General features: G+C 43.4%; 1 protein-coding gene and 1 long non-coding RNA gene across 12 annotated transcripts in view; one reads left to right on the forward strand and one right to left on the reverse strand.

Moving 5' to 3' along the window:
- plxna4 (plexin A4) overlaps positions 1-26,548 on the reverse strand; it is a 712,781-nt gene that overhangs the window by 435,816 nt on the left and 250,417 nt on the right. The gene's annotated exons all lie outside the window — the stretch shown is intronic.
- Positions 18,761-21,079, forward strand: LOC140738848 (uncharacterized). Its single transcript, XR_012101467.1, has 3 exons — positions 18,761-18,850; positions 19,164-19,257; positions 20,988-21,079. It is a non-coding gene; the product is annotated as an uncharacterized lncRNA (long non-coding RNA).

The raw sequence follows: 26,548 nt of genomic DNA on the forward strand, positions 1-26,548 counted from the left end.
AAAATATGAATTCGGTAAATGCCTGACACTTCTCTCTCCTCAGTGAGATGTCAAAGATCTAGATGAGTTTATTGTCATATACACCACAGTGCAACCAAATTTCTTGCTCATGTGAAGCTCCTAGTGAAGAGCATACGCGATAATAACGGAGTCAACAACAAATAAATTAGTGCAAGGCAGCAGAATGGTGCAAAGATTGTGATACACGCTGAAGAAGTGCAAAAGGAAATGACGAAGTCACATTAACAGAAGAGAGAATTAAGAGTACCAGAACATCCTAGACCACCAGGAATGGGGTTTGAAAGAGGTGACTTAATGAAATTAAGTTTTTTTCTCTATATTTATTGACCATGCATTTCATTGTACTACTGTTGTAAAGTTAACAAATTTCACAACATATGATGGTGATATTAATCCTGATTTTGATTCTGGTTCCAGATCTCTGTTTTCTATGCAGTCTAATTTTCATTGTACACTAATTACAAATTTGCCATTTGTCTTGTCCTTTGCATTGCAAACTCTGTATTACAGCTGATTGGGCAAAGCCCCCACATCTGGCAAAGGTCTCTAATATTTCTACTCTTTTCACATTCTATAACCCTGGTTGATACACGTTACTGGACATTACTCATTATCACTAATGAGTCGACAGTAATCTCCAGAGATAGGCAAAAGAGGTACTTTGGTTGTTTACAAGTATGCCGTCTTCAAAGCTCCGAGATTAATTTGTGGGGTAAAGCCACAGTTTTCCAGTCGTTAATCTCCTCCATATGATGACAGTTTTAAAGATTTAGTGCCCTCTGCATCCATTCAAGTTTCTAAACACCATCAGGTAAAACTCTGGGGTAAATTGAAAAGGTGCTCTCATTTGCAACATAACATGTACTCATGTTGGAAAGCTATGAGCCACGTTTTCAGACTCAATCGTGAGCAGGTTAGTGGCAGCAGCAACTGTTCTCTTCTTCCAAAACTGAGTCAAGGGAGCAACATTTGAAAAGCAGCACGCGGCGCACTATCTCTACATATTGTGCAGTAAGTGTGTGCACCCATGGCAATTCTCTGCTCCTCTGCTCAAATGTGTTCTCATTCTCAGCCCATACAGTGCTTAAGGAGTTTAAGAAAACATCCTTTCTCCTGCTTTGACACATCCAAACAGGTTACAATGCAATTTCACATAATTATTCAGGCATGTTCAGAAACCCTGTTACATACATTGTCTTTGTTTGCCTCTCAGGAACCATGGACTAGAGAAATGTATGACGATTTCTCCCATGATGCTCTCAAACTTCCAATCTGACAGCTGAACAGTTCCTCTGCCTCGTGGGTCTAAGAGACCAAATTGATTCAGATTCAGATTTATTTATAACATGTATTTCATAACCTACAGTGAAATGTCTCATTTGTGTTAACAACCGGTCTGGTGTTGGGACCAGGGGCAAGGGTCGAGCTGGTTGTGTTACTCTGCTCTCCCTGGCACTAACACTGAGGCTGTGTCACTGTTCCAGGCTTAGCGCTTGCGAGCTTCATGGTGATTTGCCTCTGTGTGATGGACTGAGACTATGGGGCCTCCGTACTCCAGCTGCTCCCGGCTTCAGGTTTATGGGCCCAACTTCATTCTGAATGCTGATGCTTGCTTTATTGTTAGCATGATTTGTTTCTCTCTCTCTCTCTCTCTCTCTCTCTCTGCGCATTGGGTGTTGGTCTTTTTTCCAGGATCTTTTGCTTTGTGGCTGCCAGTAAGCAAACAAATCTCAAGGCTGTATGATTTATACATGCTTTGATAAATGCACTTTGAACATTGAACTTCAAACAACCAACATATTCAAGGACGTGCTGGGGTCTGCCCGCAAGTGTTGCACGCCACACATCCCAGCGCCAGCCTAGCGTGCCCTCAATGCTCAGCAGAACTACACAGAACACAAAAAAAGAGGAACGTACCAGCCACAAAGCAACAACAGCGAAACAAGCCCTGTTCCTCCCTCCCACCCCACCCAAGCACATATACTATCCTCTAACCCCAGGAATAATTTTAAACAATTTATAATAGAATTGTCGCTTTCACATTCCTCTGTGGTCTCACCCCTTCCTAAACCTGCAACACCTCCCACAACTAAAGTCCCGATGAGAAAATGAATCTCAAGGTTGTACATGGTGACATGTACTCTATGCACTTCGATCAATCAATTTATTTCAACTATATTCCCTGCACTCTTCTATTTATGACCTCTTGCAGATCGTCAGTTTGCAAGACCATCCTCCTTATGGCAGTGGACTGTACCTTGAACGCAGAACCTCCTTTCATGCACACTTCACTCTTCACCACTTCCGTTGAGTTGCTCCCAGATTCTTCAAGCCCTGTGAGCAATCTGACAAGGCTTCTGCGAGGCATTTCCAGACTGTTTCTTAATACAAGCTGTTTGTGCCATCTCTTTGACATAGTAGCACCTGGTGAAACTCACCAGAAATCTCTGCTAATTCAACTGAATATTGCCAATTTCTTTAAAGAGACAAAGTGACTTCCTCTAATACAGCACCTCGAAATGCAATAGCATTAATCATGATTTTAATGCTGAGTTATAGGGAGAGTCAAAGTACTCTTGAAATAGTCAGAAAGTAGCAAAATATCATTTACTTCCTCACCTTGAATATCTTACTGCCCATCATGTTGCTGGCATTTAGGGCAGCAATGAAGGTCCTCTATCTCTGGCGGTGTTCAGGGCTTCCTTCATCATGTCAGTAGCTTCCTCTTGATTCTCACTTTTGTCAGTTATGCAAGTCCCAGGTGGAGACTCAGGAAAACCGTTGCACTCAGATGCAGAAGGATTCATTGCTGTTTCCATAACAGTTTTGTTTTACCAGTCAGGTTTGTTACCCCTGAGCTGAGCCCACAAAGCTGGAGGATCAGTGGATAATCTTAGTCTGGCATCTACCCTTTGAACTGTTTGGCACTGGTGACCCTACCAAGAACAAAAGTCCTGATTCCATCCAACAAAGCTCTCTAAGTCATTGAGGCACGCAAGCCTCCAAACAACGACAAGGTTATGGTCCTCTTAAGAGGCTCTGAACATCACACTTGCACAAAAAAAAGCTCTAAGTGGAATAAATACAATTGGTATCATTCCGTCACACATTTCCCCTGGTGAAACTAGTGAGCATGTCTGGTGTGTGTCTGTCTCAGTTAACAGCATAAATGAACTGAAGTGACAGTCAGCCCAGGGCCATCTGCTGATGCCTGGGCTTCATAAAGGATTCTTTTCTCCATGAAATTCAGATCAATAAAACAGCAAAAAAATGTATAATTTCCTCCCCTTGTTGTGAGAGGGGGAGCAGGCAAGATGGCAGCAATTAGATGGGGAGTAACGACAAATTGATTTGCATTGTTTACAAGATTAAGTCAAAAGGTCCCCAAAGATTAGCAGTGAAAGGGTCTGTGATGAATGAGCTTCCACCACTTGTTTCCTCCACCCCCACCACCTCTGACATCTCTCCTTATTCGTCAACACAGATCTAATTGCTCATCAGAAGATGACTGTGAATTACGAAGTTAGAACCTGCAGAGCCATTTAGTCCAGAAGCCTGAAGGCACACACTCAACACTTCAGAAACAGCTTCTTCCCCTCCACTATCAGATTTCTGAATCCATGTACACAACCTCACTATTTTTTGTTCTTTTTGCACTGCATAATTAATTTTAAATATATATTTTTTTATTATCATTTATAGTTTTTACATTATGGTGTGTTGCTTTGTACTGCTGCTGCAAAACAATGCATTTCATGACATTATGCTGATGATATTCAACCTGTTTCTGATTCTGATCAAAGGGTGCAGACTGCACACTTCATGATACTCTCTGGTGCCTTGACTACCAAGTCACAAGCTGTAGAGACACCAATCAAATCAGAATCCAAAGTCTTCATTGCAAGAGATCAAAGGAAAGTGAGACAGTGAAAGAGGGTCTTAAAGACCATAAGAACTTAAGATATAGGAGCAGAACTCAGCCATTTGGCCCATCGGGTTTGCTCCACCATTTCATCATGGCTGACCCATTTCCCTCTCAGCCCCAGTCTCCTGCCTTCTCCATGCATCCTTTCATGCCCTGACTAATCATGAACCTATCAACCTCTGCCTTCAATTTACCCAATGAATCGGCCTCCACAGCCACCTGTGGCAACAAATTCCACAGATTCATCACCCTCTTGCTAAAGAAATTCCTCCTCATCTCCGTTCTAAGTGGATGTCCCTCTATTTAAAATCCGGATAATTAGACAAAGTGTGGGAGATGAACAATTTCACAATTTGACAATTTAACAATTGTTAAATGAACAATTACCTAACAATTAGGCAAAACTATACAGCATAAAGAAAAGCCAAGGGAGGCAAGAAGTTGGAGTGAGCAAGAAGATGAGTTCATCTCTCCAGAAAGAGAAAAATGAAATACATTATCAACAGCATCCTGAACTTACATGGGTCTGATAACACCAGACAACAATTCAATGTATCTGACTGAGACAAAAAGTAGATGGCACAGCAGAGGAGGCTGTTTTTAGAAGAAGAAGGTTAAAGGAGAGAGGTGTAGGGCAGAGATGCCAAAGACCCAACTGTTACCAACAACTGAACTCAGACCACATGAAATCGAGATGAAGAGGAAAGGTGATCTTTGGAATTCTCTACCTAGAGGGCTGTGGATGCCTAGTCATTAAGTCTATTTGTAGCTGCAGTCTTATCTGGCTCCATAATGGGCACAACCCTCCTCATCGTTAAGGGCATCTTCAAGAGCAGTGCTTCAAGAAGGTGGTATTCATTATTAAGGACAGGCTTTCTTCACCTGACTACCATCAGGGAGGAGGGTACAGGAGCCCAAAGATCCACACCCAACGACTGAAAAGTAGCTTCTTCCCCTCGGCCATCAGGTTTCTGAAGTCCGTGAACCCCGAACACTGCCTTGTTATTCCGTTTGATTTTTCACTACTTATTCTTGTAACTTATAGCGGTTTTGTGTCTTTGCACCATACTGCTGTTCCAAAGCAACACATTTCACATTGTGTAACTCAGCGACAATAGATCTGATTCTGATTCTGGAACCAGTGTATTTCAGTGGAGCTGAGAGCAGGGAGGTCTGGGCAGTATTGAGACCAGACATAATCCGACTGAATGACAAGGATGCTGAAGGCGCTTTGTGACCTACACCTGCGCCAAAGTTCACATATTTTGTACAAACTACAAGCCACAATGTCTTCCCAATCTAAAGATGAAGCAAGACAGCAAGAAAGTCCGAAGTTCAAATCAAATCATGACACAATATGTGCAAGATTATTCAGGCCAGTGGAAGGAAGGCAAAAGCACTTGCTTAGTAATGGGAAGGAATCTCAAGGACAGCATTCTTAACAGTTACTGCGCATGGTCTAAATTTCCAGTTTGACTATGATGTTGTCACCACAGGTGAATAATTTGTCTCAATAACACACAAGAAGCCTGGTAAAAGAAGGGACTCAGAGCAAATATGAGTCTGCATCTTTGCCAGGAACCATTACCTATAACAAAAGACACAATGAAAGAGCATTGGAACAGTGTGAGAGAGAGGGGAAGAGTTTCTACGAATCTGCTGGGGCTGTCTATTGTGCCCAGTGTTCCTGACGTGACCTTCTCTGCATTGGTGAGGCCTGTCGTAACCTCGAGGGCCACTTCGTAGAGCACCTCTGCTCCATCCGCCACAAGCAGATCTTCCAGTGATCAAACATCTTAATTCCTATTCCCATTGCCGTTCTGACATGTTGGTCTATGGTCACCTCTTGTGCCAAGATGAAGCCTCCCTCAGGGTGGAAGAGCAACATTATATATTCCATCTGGGTAGTCTCCAACCTGATAGCATGAATATCGATTTCAACTTCCAGTAAAAAAAAGTTCCCACCTACCCCCTCCCCTCTTCCTCTATTCTCCACTTTAACCTTTCACCTCTTCCTACCTATCACTCCTCCCTGGATCCCCTCCTCGTTGCCTTTCTCCTATGATCCAGTCTCCTGTCCTATCAGATTCCTTCTTCTCCAGCCCTTAACCTATCACCTCCAACCTGGCTTCACCTATCACCTTCCAGCTAGCCTCCTTCACCTCCCCCACCTTTTTACTCTGGCATCTTTCCCCTTTCTTCTCAGTCCTGAAGGAAGGTCTCGGCCCGAAACATCAACTGTACTCTTTTCCATAAATACTGCCTGACCTGCTGAGTTCCTCTAGCATTTTGTGTGTGTTGGGAAGAGTTTATTATCTGAATTTGTGTGCTTCTGTCTTAACAAGAGCAAATTTAATAAAATTTGATTTACTTTAAAACAAGCAAGTAGTTCATTAAAAGCGAATTTATCCATCAAAAGAGCAAAATTGCCGAGGTGCTGACTGAAATTAGAAAAATAACACAACATATAACAAGGCTCTGATAGAAAGCTAATAATTAATTGAATTTCACCAACTTTAAACAAGAAATATCTTTCTAATAACCTCAAAAGCACATTGATATTTCAAAGTAAATGTGTTAAATCCCAATTTTAATTATGTATAATCAGTCTAACCCAGTCCATAAGATTCAAGATTCAAGATTGTTTAATGTTGTTTCCAGTACACAAGTGTAAAGGGGAACAAAATAATTGTTACTCCGGATCCTATGCAGCGCAAAAAAATAAGGTAAAGAACACAATAATAAAAAACACAATAAATATAATTACATAAGATAGCTTCTGTACATAGGTTGATTGTATGTCTATAAAGTGACACCTGGCACTGATAGCTCACACAAAGCTGAGTGCACAGGGTTTTGAGAAAAGTATCACAAGCAATGGGTTAAATTGCAATTTTCTTCCTCCCTCTCCGTACAGAAACTGACAGCATATAATGCGATGCAACAGATATCAACACCAGGAAAAGGTTTAATTAGCCTGGCTTCTTAGGATGCTCCCAGGATAATTTGAGTATGAAGGGCAGACATGTATCACATGGCCCAGAGGATATGGAACATTGTGGAGGGTTGCTGCTTTCAAAGGTTAGTGTGATTCAAACACCACAAATCCTGCCACTGAGCCCCTCTCAAAGCTGTTCTGTAGAGGTGACCTCTCGGGATGTGTGTATCAGATAAACTTTAGAGTGTGTCTTTTCATGGCAACTGTCATCCCGCTGTATTCTTCAGAAAGATGACTCAGGTAAAGCAGAGTGGGGAGGAGAGGCACCACATCTAAAATTGCCTTTGCCCACCTCACCAGGGAAAATATATTATAATTAAATGAAAAGCATCTAGTGAAAGACACGGGTAGTTTTAGGGAACTTATCAAATTAGTCAAGGGAATGCAAAGGGTATCGAAAGGCATCATATTTCAGTCCTGAGCATATGCTACATTTGGGAGAAATCGTAGAGCTTCTTAACTCAACCCATGTTCACAATGTATGCAGGAGATATCATTAATGGTGTCGTCTCAGCCCAGCGTGCAGAGAATATGTTCCCTCATCTAGGTGTACACGCCTGGACGTAGCGGCATTCCGGCTCCAACCAACGGTGACATTTCTTGCCCTGTTTGTCTTTTGTAAGACCGAGAAACACTGCTGAACATCGGGAGCACGAAATTCTGCAAGTCTGTCTCACTAATAAAGGTGCTGTGCATTTATGGGCTAGCGCCGGGAGAAGGCTGTCGCTCTGCTCCACGCTCTACAACAGCGACTCAGGGAAGCGATGCACTTTAATATCTCTCTACGACAGTCCACTTTTTCTGCAGCTTCAAGGCAGCCACCAAGATTCTGGTGCCCAAGAGAGCAACATTAATAGTCTAAATTATTACCGACTTCAACAATCATGAAGTGCTTTGAACGGCTTTACGGATTATATAGAATCCCACCTTCTAGATACATTGATCCCTTTCCATTTTGCCTAGTGCTCAGTCCGGTCTAGTGATGATGCAATAGCCTCAGCCCTGTCCCACTGAGAAAACAATGCTTCATACACCAGGATATCCATCATCAATTTCAGTTTGTTGTTTAACACGATCTCCCCTCAGAGGCTGGTGGGCAAGCAGTCTTCGTTGGGACTCATCAGCCCTCTCTGTAACTGGACCTTGTACTGCTTGATGGAGAGACGTCAGTCAGTCCGCATTGGCAGCTAAATCTCAAGCTCCATCACACTGTGCGCTGGTGTCTGCCTAGCCTGCTGCTCATACTGCTGACTCACGACTACACTGCCAGATTCAGCTCAAACCACATCCAGTTCGTAGACGATACTACAGCGGTGGACCTCATTAGCAACAATGGTGAGTCGGCAAACACAGAAGAAATAGAGAGGCTTGTCAAATGGTGCAAGGACAACAACCCGACTCTCAACGTGGACAAGACACAAGAGATGACTGGTGGCCTTCTGGTCGACCACTCTCCAGTGCACATCAATGGCTCTACTGTGGAGATAGTGAAGTGCACATACAGATGATCTAACCTGGACCCACAACATCTCCCCACTAGTCAAGAAGGCACAGCAGCATCTACACTTTCTGAGGAGACTGAGGCGTGCAAGGCTCCCTGTCCCCTTTCTAACAATTTTCTACAGCAGCATCACTGAGAGTGTCATGTCTGGCTGCATCATTGTGTGGTACAGAAGATACACGGCATCAGACTGCAAGGGGGATTATTAGGGTCCCCGTCCCCCCTATTTGTGACATTTACCAGGAGTGTTGTAGACGAGGAGCTGTAAGCATTGTCGAGCGTCCCTACTACCCATCCCACAATCTCTTAGACCCACCACTATCAGGACAGAGGTACAGGGGCATCAGGACTAAACTGCCAGACTGGGGAACAGCTTCTTCCCTCAGGCTGTGAGGCTAATGAATACCCCGCCACCACCGAGGTCTCATCACTAGGCCAGTGAGCTGTTTATTTTTTACCTGTGCTGCACTTCATTACATGCATTTTGAATTATATTTTATTCATTTATTTATAGTGTAATATTTTGGTTTATGTTATGTTTTGTGAGGAATGTTGTTTCATTTGGTTGTATATATGTTCAGTCAGATGACAATAAACTTGAACCTGAAGTTGAACTTCAACAGTTCAATTTAATATCAGGAAATGTACAGATTATACAAGCTGAAATTGTTACACTTTGCAGACATTCACAAAACAGACAGAAAAAATCCCCAGAGAATGAAGGACAGAAAAAGTTAGAATCCCAAAGCCCCCCTCCTCCCCCTCCCACACACAAGCAGCATCAACCCTCTCCCTTCCCCCCACTTACTTGAACTTAAACATGAGGATTAACAAAGAGCACGTTATCTCAGTCCAGTGTCTTGGACATGGGAGTTATCAGAGAGGACGCCAGTCAATATGTGTAATGGACATGGAGATATCAGACAATTGTGTCAGTCCAGGGTATCCACTAAACATTGAAGTTATTACAGAATGTCTTAATCCATCGTGTCAGAATCAAATTTATTATTGTGGACATATGTCATGAAATCTGTGGCAATGGTACAGTAAACAAAAATCACTATGTTACAAAAACAGACATAGTGAAAAAACAGAATAGTGAGCTCATTGTCCACAGACCATTCACAGTGCCACAGGGGAAGTGTAGGTTTTCAGGCTCCGATACCACCTCACTGGTGGTTGAAACGAAGGTAGGCACGTCCTGGGTGGAGATGAACTTTCATGATGATGCCACCTTCTTGAGGATGCCCTCAATGGCAGGAGGGTTGTGTCTGTGATGGTTGTGCCCCTGCCTGTGATGCTCTGCAGCATCTTTCAATCCCGTGAATTGAAGCCTCCATACAGGCTGTCAGAATCTATAGGAATTTGTTAGAGTCTTTGGTGGCACAACAAATCTCCTCAAACTCCCAATGAAGTATAGCCACTGGCTGCTTGTATGTACAAAATATGGGGATTATCAGAGTGTGCATTGGCCCTGCGTATACACTAAGCCTGGGAGTTATTGGAGAGTATGTCAGTCCTGTGTATGTATTAAACATGGGGATTATCAGAGTGTGCATCAGCCCTGTGTACACACTGAGCCAGGGTTATCAGAGAGTGTGTCAGTCCTGTCTATGCACGAAACACTGGAGTTATCAGAAAATGTGTTCATCCAGTGTACGCGTTAAATTCAGGGATTATCAGAGTGTGTATCGGTCCTGTGTGTCCTCAACACAAGGGTTTATCAGAAAGTCCATCGCTGCTGTGTGCTCACAGAATGTCAGAGGTGTCAGGGTCTAACACTAATTTTATATTTATTTCAAATAGAAAAGAGACAGGATAAGATCATCACCCAGGTGGGTTTCCTCCCCCACTAACTCTGGTACAAATACATGTAAAGTCTAAGTGGAATTTGCTTTTGTGAATTGTGCAACCAGGCATTTAAAACTGGTGCACAATCTTGATAAGAAATTGTATTCACATTTCCGATGTGTTCTGATGTTCACAGCAACTCAGTACTTGCCTGAATTATATTTTTTTAATTAAGGCTCTCGCAAATTTCTGCAGATGTATCGTGGAGAGCATTCTAACTGGTTGCATCACCGTCTGGTGTGGAGGGACCACTGCACAGTATCGATAAAAGCTGCAGAGGGTTGTAAACTCTATCAGCTCCATCATAGGCACCAGCCTACCCACCGTCAAGGAGATTTTCAAAAGGCAATGCCTTAAAAAGTCTGCATCCATCATTAAGGAACCCCAGTACAAGGGTTATGCACTCTTCTCACTGCTACTGTCAAGGAGCAGGTACAGGAGCCAAAAGATAAACACTCAATGTTTTAGGAACAGCTTCTTTCCCACCGCTATCAGATTTTTGAATGGACAACGAACCCATAAACACTACCTCACTAGCTTTTTGCTCTCTTTTTGCACTACCTGCTTAATTAAATTATAGCAACAGACGCAAAATGCTGGTGGAACACAGCAGGCCAGGCAGCATCTATAGGGAGAAGCACTGTCGACGTTTCAGGCTGAGACCCTTCCTCAGGACCCTTTCAATCCCATGAACCGGAGCCTCTATTCAGGCTGTCAGAATGCTATACACCATAATCTATAGGAATTTGTTAGAGTCTTTGGTGGCACAACAAATCTCCTCAAACTCCTAATGAAGTATAGCCACTGGCTGCTTGTATGTACAAAATATGGGGATTATCAGGGTGTATATTTGTGTCCTGATGAAGGGTGATGGCCCAAAACGTCGATAGTACTTCTCCCTATAGATGCTGCCTGGCCTGCTGAGTTCCACCAACATTTTGTGTGTGTTGCTTGAATTTCCAGCATCTGCAGATTTCCTCATGTATGCTAATTAAATTACATATACATTTTTCTTATTGTAATATAGCTTTTTTATTTTGCATTGTAATGTACTGTGGACACAAAATAACAGATTTCACAACATATATCAGTGAAATTAAAGCTGATTCTTATTTTGATTTTTAATCGAGAGTTTCCATGGGTATGTTTAGTCATTTCACTTTTCCACGGTGGTGTTTCCCTGAATCTATTTTAAAAGCACAATATTGTCATTAATGCCGAAGGTATATTGACAAAATGAGACAGTTATTCATTTTCCCCTTTCCCTTCCCCTGGGACCTTGAAGAACGCCAACCAGCATGGTTGGGGAGGGACTGGGGGGGTAACTTAAAGAAGCATAGTTATCCAGTTAAAAACTCATTAGCTGAATGAGCAGTGATTGAAAGGAGAAACAAGGGTTTTTTTTTATCATCATGTCGCTTGGTCAATGCGAATGTGATGAGGTAATCTTGCCTCCAGGTGCACAGTTAGATAATGGATAAAGCCCTTCAGTTGTAACCGAGTTGATAAAAATCCATAAATTTCATCATATAACACTTATTCCATCATAAAACAAGCAGAAATAATAGACTAGCTTATGTGCAAAGAACTTTGCAAAAGATAAGTCCCTCAATCTAAGTGTCAACATTTACACTTACATAAGAAATAGGAACAGGATTATGCGACACTGGCCGTTCATCCAGTTCATTCAGTCATTCAGTAAGGTAACACAGGCCTAATCTTTGATACTGTATCAACTGTTTTTTCCATCTTCTTCTTCTTAAACCCATTGCCCCCTACTGGGGCACAGCTGGTCAACAGCAGCTCGCCAGAGTCCTCTGTCTTAAGCCAGTCTTTGACACTTTCCCAGGTGTAGCCTATCCGCAAAGGTCCTTTCTCTCCAAGGGATGAGGTCTTTGGTGTTTCTGTAGCTCAGGGTGTTGATGGGATGGGATTGCTAGTTCCGTGCTCAACCCTCCTCCTATTGTAGCTGGGATTGGGATCCGTCCATGGTTGAGTTTCTTTTTTCCTGCCTGTCCTTTACAATGTTACAGTCCAACAATCTGTCTCCACCTCAAATACTCTATCGTATCTGCCTTAATGTAAAAGAGTCCTGCTGCAGAGTCTCAACCCAAAACATCAACTGTTTATTCCTCTCCACTGATGCTGCCTGACCTGCTGAGTCCCCTCCGGGTGGGGGGGGGGGGGGGGGGTGGGGTGTGTGTGTGTGTCTCTCTCTCTCTCTCTCTAAGTTCCCTGCATCTACAGCATCTCTTGAGTTTATCGTCGTATAAGACATTGGTATGGCTGCAGTAATATTGTGCTGTTTTGGTCACCCTGATAAAGGAAAGATGTCATCAGAGTAGGAAGAGTGCAGTAAAGATTTACGAAGATGTTGCAACTGAGTTGGAGAGAAAGGTAATACAGGCTCGGACATTTTTCATTGGAATGTGGGAGGTATATAAAATCCTGGGGTGCAGTAATGGGGTGAATGCACTCAGCATTTTCCCAGGGTTGGAGTGTCAAGCTCTGTAGGGCATAGGTGAGAAAAGAAAGATCTTATTTATTTTTTGAGATGCAGTGTGGAATAGGCATTTCCAGTCCTTCGTGCCGTGCACCCACCAATCCCCCAATTTAAACTTAGCCTAATATCAGGACAGTTTTCAATGACTGATTAACCTACCAACCAGTACATCTTCGGCCTGTGGGAGGAAACCCGAGTACACGGAGGAAACACAGTGAGAACATACAGGCCGGAGCAGGAATTGAACCTGGGTCAATGGTACTGTAAAGCGTTATGCTAACCACTACACTCCCTGATGACCAATTTTCTTATACAGTGGGTGGTACGTGCATGGAATGAGCTGCTCCACAGAAGTGGTTATGGAAAGATTCTGAAGGATATGAACCAAATTCAATCAAATGGGACTAGTTTAAATGGACTTCATAGTTGGGCCAAAAGGCCTGTTTCTGTGCTGTAAAACTCCATGACTCTAATCTATTCAAAGTCTCTGCTTCCAAAGCTTTCTGAAACAGAGAGTTCTAGAGATTCACAAAATAGTCAATCTGTGGAATTGATTGCCACAGATGGCTGTGGAGGCCAAGTCATTGGCTGTATTTAAATCAGAGGTTGATAGGTTCTTGGTCAGTCAGGGCATCAAAGGTAACGGGGAGAAGGCAGGAGAATGGAGATGAGGGGGATAATAAATCAGCCATGATCAATTGGTGGAGCAGACTTGATGGGCTGACTGGTCTAACTCTTATGGACATTAAAGGTTCGATCAATGAAAGCATATGACAAGTATAAGCGATGGGGATCAAGGGGGTCTCTAGAGCAAGAGTTCCCAACCTTTCTTTATGCCACAAAGACACCCATGGACCCCACGCTGGGAACCCCTGCCCTAGAGGAATATATAGTGCATAGAAGAAAACAAAAGGAAGAAATCAGGAGGGAAGATAAAATAACTTTGGCAAGTCAGCTTAACGAGAATCCCAAGACATCCTCAAAATTTATCAGGAGCCAAAGAGCAGCCAGGGAAAGAGAAAGGTTCCCTTAGGTAACCTGTTTGAAGCCAGGCATTATGTGAGGTCCTAATGGTGTCACAGTCCGGTCCGTGGATTCCTCATTCCAGTTTTTTCCTTTTCCCCGGGTTCCGTTAGGCGCCTTGATTAAGGCATCTGATCATCATTTCGTACCGGCAACATAAAGGCTCCGGGTTACAGTGGTGATTGCTGGACTGTCACCAGAAGCATGTCATCGGAAACCAGTCACTGGAAGCCAGTCACCTCACCATAACCACTGCGGTTATGCTCATCCCAGGACCGCCGAGATTCGTGGACTCTAGTTGCTTCTAGGTGCCTGTGGCTGCTTAGCAAATTCAGTCGTTTTCGTGTCCAGCTGAGTTGCCGGCCGTTTGTGCTGCTGCTCCAAGTAAGGTACGAACTCTGTCGTTTTTGTGGCTGGCTGAAGACTTGCTGGCCATTTGCTGCCACTCTGAGCAAAGGTACATATGGACTGTCATTGTGTGGTTTTGTCTCCCTGTTGTCCAAGTCCTTTCCAGCCGAGTAGGTCTGGCCATTTGCCGCTATTCCGAGGTGGGTATTCTGTCTTTTCCTGGTCCAAGTCCAGTCCAAGTCCAAGCTCGTGGTCCGAGTTCTAAGTCCAAGTCAAGATCCAAGTTCCGAGTCCAAGCCGAGGTCCAAGTTCTGAGTCCAAACAGAGGTCTAGGGTCCAAGTTGAGTCCGAGTCCAGGTTCCTAGTACAAGTTGAGTCCGAGTCCAGGTTCCTAGTACAAGTTGAGTCCTGGTCCAGGTTCCTAGTACAAGTCCTAGTCCAGGTTTTACTGGTTTGTTATCCAACATTTATGTCCATGTTGACATTTTGTCCTCCCTCCTTGGCCTCCCTAGTAACTATCAATAAACACTGTTCCGTTTATAACTACCTCTGTGTTTGTGTCCTGCATATTGGTCCATTCTCAACACCCCCTTGTAACAAACGGATATTTCTTATTTGTATTCAGCAAGGGGAATGTAGAGGATAGAGAGTGCAGAGAGCAGTCAGTGGATAAACCCAAGCAGGTTAGTGTGATAAAAGAATATTGGATGCTGTGGTATGAATAAAGATTGATCTTATCTCCGGGACTGGATCAGATCTATCCCAGACTGATAGAGATTGTTGCATCTGAGGTAAGGTGCCAGAAGACTGGAGTAGAGTTAAAGATTAGCCTAATTTATCATATTTACATCTGAACATTGAAACATACAGTGAAGAGCACGGTGATCATTGTGCTGGGCAGCCTGTATGTGTTGCTGCACATTGGGTGTTGGTCTTTCTTTTTATAATTGGGTTCTTTTCAGGTTTCTTGCTTTGTAGCTGCCTGTAAGGAGACAAATCTTAAGGTTGCATAATTTATACATATTTTGATAATAAATGTATTTTGAATCTTTGAATATAGGCCAGACCAGGTAAGGACAGCAGGACAACAGACTCATTCCTTGAAGGACAGTAGTGAATCAGTTGGGCATTTAGAGCAATCAGAGAACTTCATGGTTACTAAATTTCTTTAATTACTTAAATTTAAATTCCCCAGCTGCCACGATAGGATTTGAACTCGTCTCTCTGGATCAATGCTCCAGAACTCTGGCTGCAAGTCCAGCAATTTAATCACCACACTATTACATCATTCTTCCAAATGTCAATGAACATTGGGCTCACCAGCTCAATCATTCATCAGAATACAAACCCCCTCATACTAAGAATCAATCTGCTGAATGTTCCCTGAACTGCCTCCAATGCCAAATATATCCCTCTTTAAACAAGGGCTCTGTACTCCGCAAAGTACTCCAAACATGACCTTACCGACACCCTGTTCAGTTTTACCAGGACCTCCCTATTTGTGGCTGCTCTCCTTGCCCCGTGAAGAAGACATTGAACAAAAAGAAAACTGCATGAAGAGAAGTTTTCTTTTTGCAACAATTGTGTAACCACTTAACCATGGTGTAAAAAAACTCTGTAAATTATTCAGAGTTTTGATTGAAGGTGAAATTCTGTCAATCTTCTTTGTCTCGAGGGTTAAGCAATAAATCAGGGAGAAGTTGATAATTTTTTTGTGCTTTGTGGCAGTTCCGGTTACCACAGCATGGGCCAAATCCCAGGACTCCAGCACAGAGCTCCAATCAATTGAATTGGTTTACATTCCTTCCCATTGCTCTCCACCAAGAAACATCATACTGACGGGAGACGGTGTCAAAGCCCACGGCTTACAGAGCAGGCAGAATATTGGGAATGACACAAAATATGGATGTAATAGTGGGAAATATAATCTCGCCTGATGTAAATGGGCCGATGAGTGAAGAGGTTGGAATAAATTAAATGGAGAGAAATACTCCTGGTGTGGAGCATGCAACAGAAAATCAAAAGGCTCAGCTTGACAAGGTAAAGAGTGCAGGCGGCTCCAGACGGGTCTTGCCAATTAGGGAACATTGGAAGCCCTGCATTTTTCTGGCCTTCTCCTCTAACAGGCGTAATGCCATCCGCTTCATCTTATTGATTTCTGTTACAACAACAGAGACTCTTCAGTGTAAGTCACCCTGCCTTCTCCACTCAGCAACCAGGTCAGGGAAACATTACACCCAAGCACTCTGCAGAAGGCATGACGAGGAGATGTGGGGTTAAAAGTTCAGCTCTGTAATGTAGGTAGATCTCAGTTATCACAACGCTAATGAAAAGGCAGGCAGTTGCATAATATTTGTTTTGATAGGCACATGAATATGCAGAGAATGGAGGGATATGTACCATCTGCAGGCAGATCAGCTTAATGTGTCGTTAGCTTAATTAGTGTGGAACAACGTAGTGAGTGAAGGGCCTCCCCTCGAGTTGTGTTCATAATCCTGCACAATTGTAAATAAAAGTTTATATCAAAATTACTCAAATCTATTTGTTATATATCCAGACACCTAATAAATTTATCTAGTGAAGTGGCCACTGAGCATATGTTCGTGGCCTTCTACTGCTGAAGCCCATCTACTTCAAGGTTTGACACGTTGTGCATTCAGAGATGCTCTTCTGCACACCACTGTTGCAATACTTAGTTATTTAAGTTACTGTTGCCTTCCTGTCTGCTTGACCCAGTCTGGCCAGTCTCCTCTGACCTCTAACATTAACAAGGCGTGTTCAACCAGAGAACTGCTGCTCACCAGATGTTCTTATTGATTTTCATGCCATTCTCTGGAAACTACAGACTAGAGTGTGCTGTGTGTGAAAATGCCGGGAGGTCAGCAGTTTCTGAGATACTCAAACCACCCTGTCTGGCACCGACAAACATTCCACAGTCAAAGTCACTTAGATCAGATTTCTTCCCCCATTCTGATGTTTGGTCTGAGCAACAAATGAGCCTCTTGACCATGTCTGCATGCTTTTAAGCATTGAGTTCCTGCCACATGATTGGCTGGTGAGATATTTGCATTAACAAGCTGGTGTACCTAATAAAATGGCCACTGAGTGAATACATGGTAGTGTTGAGGGAGTACTGCACTAAAAGAGGTGCACCAGTCAGATGTCAAAGTGATCCAGGCTCTGCCCTCTCCGGACATGACAGATCCAACAAGGTGTTTCCAACCCAGGAGAAGGTTCTTCCCAGTGCCCTTAACACTCTTTTACCTCAAAGTTCAAAGTAAATTTATTTTCAAAATAAATGTATTATCGAAATACATCACCACATACAATCCTGAAATTCATTTTCTTACAGGCATTCCAGTAAATATAAAAACACAAAAGAATCAAAGTTTACTCTGCTCTTTGCTGAACTGAGGCTGGGGCAGAGGCTGTGGGCCTGCTCTGGGCTTCATTTCTGTGGGCTCCTCAACACTTACTCCTCTGCACGCTGAACTGAGGCACAGGCTCTGGGCCTGCTCTGGCGGCTCAGGGCTTTGTGTCTGAGGACTCACTTTCTTTCTAAGTGCTATTGGCTTACTTTTACTGTTTGCACAATGTGCTTTTGATTTTCTCTCTCCCTCTCTCTCCGTACATTTCGTGTTTGTCAGTCTTCTTTTTTAATGGGTTCTTTTGGGTTTCTTTGTTTTGTGGCTGCCTGTAAGGAGATGAATCTCGAGGCTGTATAATATATACATACTTTGATAATAAATGTACTTTGAACTCTGAAAATCTGCACACAACAAACACCAATGAACAACCGATGTGCAAAGGAGATGTAGAGTACTTAAAAGGGAGTCCATAGGTTGTGGAATCATTTCTGTGTTGGGGGTAAGTGACGAGTGAAGTTATTCCCTCTGGTTCAAGAACCTGATGGTGAAGGGGTAATAACTGTTTCTGAACATGGTGGGGTGGGTATTGAAACTCCTGTACCTTCTTCCCAATGGAAAAACAACTTTTTGGGATTTATTGGCTGAGAGAAATGTACAGCATCCATTAATAATTTCAGTGAGGCATTGTATGGGTAACTTAAGGCCAGAATGGAGCCACGCTAAATTGGAAGCCCAGTCATAAATCCCATTAAGCCAAGTGAACCATTCCAACTGTGTTGCACATCCATGCTTACAGATGCATTTGAAGCCAACATTTCTAATTCACTTCCAATGTGTAATAACAGCACGATGTACTGAACAGGTTCTGTGGCTGTGACCTGCAGGCATCGTACTCCTGGACCAGACGCAGTGCTCCCTGTCTATGGAGGGACTCTGCAGTTCCTATTCTGTGTGTTACTTGTTTATTTTTTTAAATTGCATAATTTGTTCTTTTTGGATTGGATGCTTGATGATCTTAATTGTGCATGGGTCTTCTGTGGATTGTATTGTGGTTCTTGTTTTGTGGCTGCCTGCATGCAGGAAGATGAATCTCAAGGGTGTATATGGTATATATTGACTCCATATTTCCTTTTTCTCCAAACTGAGTGTAAAGTTGCGTTTACATAACTTAGCTTTCCAAGCTAATTAGGGCATTATTGTAACTTGTCTACTTGTGCCCATCAGGAATCCAAAACAGAGGAGCCAGGAGTGATTAAATTATCTGATTCTTTTGCACAGGCCATGCTCTCTTCTCACTGCTGCCATCAACAAGGTATTTATTATCAATATTTATTGTTTATTTATTTTCTTTCTTTTTGTATTTGCAGTGTGTTGTCTTTTGCACTCTGGTTGTTTGTCCCTCCTGTTGGATGTGGTCTACTGTGTTTCTTGAATTTATTGTGAATGCCCGTGTAACATCCTGCTTAAGATTTTTACTGATATGCTGGAGGTATTTCATTGTAGCAGCTCTGTAAGAGCAGTCTGTTCTGCTTTCCATCTGTTTGGGTTATTGCTGAAGATAAGGGATGCTCAGGAATGTGTGTCATCCAACTAGGAAGGCTGACCTTGGGGTTTTTTTTTGGCAGGAGAGGAGATGCTGGAGAGAACTGGTCGCAGGATTTGACCTGGTCGGGAGATCGTGATTCGAAGGAGCCAGACAGTGAGATCGACTGACGATTGGTGAATTGAGCTCCAACTGTGCACATTTAACCGTTTAATTATAATGGGCCCTCTTTGTTTTTTCTTTCTTTGCTAACCCTTTAGTCAAGTTATGATCCATAAACATAATTCCCTTAATCAATGCAGTGTGGTGTCTGCTGTTTCTTGGCACTGAGTTGTAACAGGGTAGCAAATCACACAGCATCCACACAAACTGGGGTTTGGGATGGGAGAGCCACCTCAATCCCACGGGTTTGTCGGGACCGGAGTGTGTCTTCCATAGACATACGCAGCCAAGGAAACCAGCAGGGTTTCACCCGCAAGAAAATGAATCTCCGGGTTGTATATAGTGACATAAATGTATTTTGATAATAAATTTACTTTGAACTTCGATTGTTCAGATAGTCACACTCGCCGTCATTACCTGATGGAACTGACAACAACCTCCATTATCTGCAGGTCCATAGTTAAGTGCGGAAATTGCAATATATCTGTCAATGGTAGCCTGCTCCTCCACAGAATGCAGCTCTACAAGGCTCAGCACACTTAATTCTTACCCCCAGAGTCACTGAGAATTATGCTTCTTGTGACGGTGACTCAAGGAGGTGGCATTCATCATTAAAAACCCTCACCATCCCTCCTCTCAATACTACCAGCCGGGAGGAGATAGAGGAACCTAAGGATGCAAACTCTACATTTCAGAAACAGGTTCTTCCCCTCCATCATCAGATTACTGAATGGTCCACAAACCATGAACACTACCTCACTATTTTGATCCCTTTTTGCACTATTTTTTTTACATATTTCTTATTGTAACTTAACGTATTGCACTGTACTGCGGCTGCAAACAACAAATTGTACCACATATGTCAGTGATAATAAACCTGGTCCTGATTCTGTTGCAGCTATACGAAACTCCTCGCACACAATTCTTACATCCAGAAACCACTGAGAATCACAACAACACTCACATCCTTCTAGACCTGTGCAGTAGAGAGCACCCTAATATCAAACAAGAGAAAGTCTGCAGAGGCTGGAAATCCAAGCAGCACACACAAAATGCTGGAGGAGCTCAGCAGGCCAAGCAGCATCCCAGGAAAAGAGTAAACGGTCGACCTTTCTGACTGAGACCCTTCATCCTACTGTGCCACATCACTGCTTGGTACCAAAACTGCACTGTGATAGACAGAAAGGCTCTACAATGGGTAGTTGAAACTGCTTAATGCATCACCGGCACCACCCTACCTGCCATCAAAAATATATATACAGAAAAGGGCCAGTAACATCATGAAGAATCCCACTCAGCCTGCTCATGGTATGTTTGTCCCACTGTCATCAGGGAGGAGGCTATGTAGTATCCACACCAGGACTACCAGACTCAAAACTGTTACTTTTCCCAAGCAGAAAAGTTGATCAACACCTCCTCCTGCTAATCCACCTCTCCACACCCCCAATCACACCTACCTTATTATTTCCTGTCAGAGTCTAGACACTCCTGTGCTGAGCATCACTTCATGGACATACAATCAATCTATGTACATAAGTTATCTTACATATTTATATTTATTTTATGTTTTTATTATTGTGTTCTTTGTCTTACTGTGCTTTTTTTACACTGCATCAGATCCAGAGTAACAATTATTTTGTTCTCCTTTACACTTGTTGAGTTGAATTCCTCTCCGTGCATTGTGGTACATCAGGTGGCAACTTTGTCGTTTCTTTAGCATTTTTATCTGTTTATTATTTACAAGGCCAAGTTGCCGGCTCAATGCTCGACCCAGCACGGACAGAAAGTGTGCAAGGAGCCGGCCGGATTCGAACCTGGGACCACTCACCTCCAAGCCTGATGTGGATGCCACTACCCCACCAGCCGGCTAAGCTCTCTCCTTCACACTTGTGTACTGGAAAAGACATTAAACAATTTTCAATCTTGAATCTTGAAAGTCGTGTCTCTATGAATGCCAAAGGTACACTGAGTGACAACTACTGAATACCTTCAAGCCCTGAGAAACTAATGTTTCACAGGGACCATAACTCCTTCAATGTTCAATGTACTTGAAAATAATTTTAATACATATTTTAATACATATCATGCATTGAAAAATGAGCATTTCCTGATCTTTACTGTCTCCTGCAGAATATTAGAAAACATGACAATTTATTTCCCTGCTGTTTTGTTGTATAGGAATTATATAATATGATCAGCTATTTTGCTAGCTTGATGACATCACTGTTGATGGACACCAAGGATTGGCTACCAGTGTTGCCAGGTAGTTACCAACCATGAGAAAGAGGAAGTGCTCACTATGGAGCCTTGGAGTGCAAGTTCCTTCAAGACCATGGTTAACACTGGCCTTTTACCACAGCCAAGGATGCCACATTAGTACTGGTGGTTGGATGTAGATAATTTAACAAAGTTTCCAACATTCCTATGTACAAGTTAACCAACTGTAAAATACTATAAAGGATATGCATACAGAACATAGAACATTGGTAAGCTGATGGAGAAGATCCTGAGAGGCAGGATTTATGAACATTTGGAGAGGTATAATATGATTAGGAATAGTCAGCATGGCTTTGTCAAAGGCAGGTCATGCCTTACGAGCCTGACTGGATTTTTTGAGGATGTGACTAAACACATTGATGATGGTAGAGCCGTAGATGTAGTGTATATGGATTTCAGCAATGCATTTGTTAAGGTACCCCATGCAAGGCTTATTGAGAAAGTAAGGAGGCATGGGATCCAAGGGGACATTGCTTTGTGGATCCAGAACTGGCTTGCCCACAGAAGGCAAAGAGTGGTTGTAGACGGGTCATATTCTGTATGGAGGTCGGTGACCAGTGATGTGCCTCAGGGATCCGTTCTGGGACCCCTACTCTTCCTGATTTTTATAAATGACCTGGACAAGGAAGTGGAGGGATGGGTTAGTAAATTTGCTGATGACACAAAGGTTGGGGGTGGTGTGGATAGTGTGGAGGGCTGTCAGAGGTTACAGCTGGACATTGGTAGGATGTAAAACTGGGCTGAGAAGTGGCAGATGGAGTTCAACTCAGATAAATATGAGGTGGTTCATTTTAGTAGGTCAAATATGATGGCAGTGTGATCAGAGGGATCTCTGGGTCCGAGTCCTTAAGACACTCAAAGCTGCTGCGCAGGTTGACTCTGTGGTTAAGAAGGCTTACGGTGCATTGGCCTTCATCGATCATGGGATTGAGTTTAAGAACCGAGAGGTAATATAGCAGCTATGTAGGACCCTGGTCAGGCCTCACTTGGAGTACTGTGCTCAGTTCTGGTTGCCTCACTGAAGGAAGGATGTGGAAACCATAGAAAAGGTACAGAGGAGATTTACAAGGATGTTGCCTGGATTGGGGAGCATGCCTTATGAGAACAGGTTGAGTGAACTTGGCCTTTTCTCCTTGGAGTGACGGAGGATGAGAAGTGACCTGATAGAGATGTACAAAATGATGAGAGGAACTGATCGTGCGGATAGTCAGAGGCTAGCATGAGAGGGCACAGGTTTAAGGTGCTTGGAAGCAGGTACAGAGGAGATGTCAGGGGTAAGTTTTTTTATGCAGAGGGTGGCGAGTACATGGAATGGGCTGCCGTCGACTGTGTTGGAGGCAGATACAATAGGGTCTTTTAAGAGACTCCTGGATAGTACATGGAGCTTAGAAAAATAGAGGGCAATGGGTAACCCTAGGTAATTACTAAGGTAAGGACATGTCCGGCACAGCATTGTGGGCTGAAGGGCCTGTATTGTGCTGTAGGTGTTCTATGTTCCTATGTTTCTAACAGTACAGCACAGAACAGCTCTTCAGCCCATGATGTTATGCTGACCTTTTAACCTACTCCAAGATCAATCTAACATTTCCCATCCACATCGCCCTCCATTTTTCTTTCATCCATGTGCACATTTAAGAGTCCCGTAACTGTCCCTGCCCCCGGCAGTGTGTTCCACGCACCCACCACTCTTTGTGTAAAATAAGAAACTACCTCTCATATACCCTATATACTTTCTCCCAGTCACCTTTAAATGATGTCCTCTCGTATAAGTCATTTCCGCTCTGGGAAAAAAGCAATCGCTTTCCACACTATCCATGCCATTTAAGTCAACCATGAGAAAGAGGAACACTATGTTCCCAAACTGGTGTACAAGGACCCTTCTGCTAATGGTGCAGGTCCGTGGCATTAAAAAGGTTGGGAATCCCTGCAACAGAGCCTTGGAGGGCAACTTCTTTCAAGGTCATGGCTAACACGGACCTCTGTCAAGTCACCTCTCATCTTTCTCATGGACTTGAAAGTGGAGGAGGAGAAGCTGAAAGGCTAATGCAATCAAAGGGCTACAAGTGTGAAGCAATGAGATGCTAGGATTTACTGGCACCGTTCTAGGACAGGAGAAAGCAGTTGTCAGTTTCTGATCTGCAACAGGCTCCTGGGTCAGATGACAGTTACATTGATCTGCAACAACCACAGTGATATCAGTGCCTGTGATGTCAAGGTGTATATTTAGAAGAATAAAGTTGGTGCAGCTTGGAAGCGTTTCAGATTTCCCAGCCTGAATGTGCTGCCAACTGCTCTCAGTTGTTGCTCTTTGATGTCCTGTACACCACCTCAAGTATCACTTTCACTGGCTTCTCCTCTGCTAGTCCCCACCCTAGAACAATCTTCTGCAAGCACAGTTTCACAGCACCCGAGTACAGCAAACACAGGTGAATAAATGAAAGGCTGACTCACTCCCTAATCAAAGCACTGAGGTTGCTGGGGAGGGAAGTTTTTGGAGGGACAGCCGCGCACACTGTTAAGCTCTGATCTAGGAGAAAGGTACCTGTGTCTGGTCACTTATCCCATTTTATCAGCCAGTGACTGAAGCTCACCATGTCTTTCAGATGGGAGTTCCTTCCAGTGCTCTAACCCCAGCCCCCAACTACTAACTTGCAGCCTCCTCTACATCAGAAGACCCGACTGGGGGATTCGCTTTGTCGAGCACCTTCGCTCCATCTTCTAAAGGAGTATTTCCCAGTGACCAACCATTTTAATTCCAATCCCCATTCCTTCACGTTGGTCCATGGCCTCCTCTCCTGCCACAATGAGGACGGTCTCAGGTTGGAGAGGCAAAACTTAATATTCCATCTGAGTAGTCTGCAATCTGAAGCTACATACATCTATTTCTCTATCTTCCATTAATTACTCCCCTCTCCCCCCCTCTCTTTTTCAGTTCCCCTCTCACCTCTTCTCCTGGCCTGCCTATCACCTCCCTCTGGTGTCCCTCCTCCTTCCCTTACACCATAGTCCACTTTCCTACCAGATTCCTCCTTCTTCACCCCTTTACTTTCCCCACCATCACCTCTCAGCTCCTCACTTCATTTCCCCCCTCACCTGGCTTCACCTATCATCTTCTAGCTTGTACTCCTCCTCCCACCCCTACCCAACACCTTCCAGTTCTGGCTTCTTCCCCCTACCTTTCCAGTCCTGATGAAGGGTCTCGGCCCAAAGGGTATCCTCTTCATAGATACTGCCCGACCTGCCGAGTTCCTCCAGCGTTTTAATGTGTGTTTCCTCAGTGGTACTTCACCTGCCCCCAATGGGACTCATGCCTCATGGTCCAGTGGACAAGCCAAGCATCTCCAAACTATCCCCTGCTCCCCTCAAGTAAGGCCTTGAACCTTTTTTTTTAATCTATAACCAAGATATAGCAACAGCCAGTACAGTAAACAAGTAAACAACCCTTACACCACTCAGTATGGCAGAGGAAGAGTCACTTCATCTCTCCCTCTTGAAGCTGACAAGTCTCAAGAAGTTTATTTATCATCTATACATTGAAACATACAGGGAAATGTGTCGTTTACATAAATGACCTACACACCCAAGGGTGTGCTGGGGTAGCCAGCAAGTGCTGCCACTCACTTGGACACCAACATAGCAATCCCACAATGCTCGGCAGGGTACATGACAGGGACTGGCTCCTACTTCAGTACCGAGACTATGATGTACAGGAATTTGAGGGCGTTTTGGAACGAAGAGATAGCTTAAGGCTACCAATTTCTTTTCATGTACATGTGATAGAATCTTACAGCACAGGAGGCCACAGCAGCCGGAGAATTAAAATCTTTAATTAATTTGAATTAATTTGCAAATTTTAATTCAGAAAATTAAATTAAAAATCTGGAATTTAAAAAGCGAGTGCAATAATGGTGAAGCTACTGGATTGTTGCAAAAGTACATCTGGTTCTGCAGTGTTCCGTTCATCGTTACCCAGTCTAATTCATGTGTAAAGTCAGACCACCAATGTAATTAACTCTTAACTCTACTTTGAAATGGCCAAGCAAAGCACCTACTATAGAGACAATTTAAATGGTAATAAATGCTCTCCTTACCTCACATCCCTTGAATGAATAAAAAAAATCACAAAGAAACCCTGATAACTGACACCTTGGGCATTCTCTCTTCTCTCCTCTCCATTGGACAGAAGACACAAAAGCCTGAAGGCATGTACCACCAGGCCGAAGGACAGCTTCTACCCCACATAGAGGGATCAGAGGTGGAATGGGTGAGCAAATTCAAGTTCCTGGAAGTCAACATCTCTGAGGATCTATCTGTGGGGATCATTCTAACAGGCTGCTGAGTTGTAAACTCAGTCAGCTCCATCATGGGCACTAGCCTCCGTAGTATCCAGGACATCTTAAGGAGTGATGCCTTAAAAAGGCGACATCCTTCATTAAGGACTCTCTTCATGCAGGACATACCCCCTTCTCATTGCCTGATTCTGATTCTGTTATAAGTCTATTATTATGTGATAAGTTGCATTCTTGGCCTCACAATCTCCCTCATTCTGATCTTGTACCTTATTGTTTACCTACACTGCACTTTCTCTAAATAACTGATATGCTTTATTCTGCATTTTTACCTTGTTCTACCTCGAACTAGAGGTCTTGGGTTAAAGGTGAAAGTTGAGATGTTTAAGGTAAACTTCTTCATGTAGAGGGCGGTGAAGATGTGGAACGAGCTGCCTGTGGAAGCAGTAGATTTGCCTGTAATTTCAATATACAAGAGAAATTTGGATAAGTACATAGATGGGAGGAGTGTGAAGGGCTATGGTTCAGGGGCAGGTTGATGGGACTAGGCTAATTAATAGCTTAGAACAGAGTAGATGGACTAAAGGGCTTGTTTCTTTCTGTAGTGGTCTATGACTGCCTCGATGCACTGTGCAATGATCTGATCTGTATGAACAGAATCTCAGTACATGCGACAATAATGAACCAATTCCAATCATTCTTCATCTCAATTACAGACATTACACCCGGCTGTTTCTTT

Source organism: Hemitrygon akajei, chromosome 14, assembly GCF_048418815.1.
Source record: "Hemitrygon akajei chromosome 14, sHemAka1.3, whole genome shotgun sequence".
In the NCBI taxonomy this organism is placed as follows: domain Eukaryota; kingdom Metazoa; phylum Chordata; class Chondrichthyes; order Myliobatiformes; family Dasyatidae; genus Hemitrygon; species Hemitrygon akajei.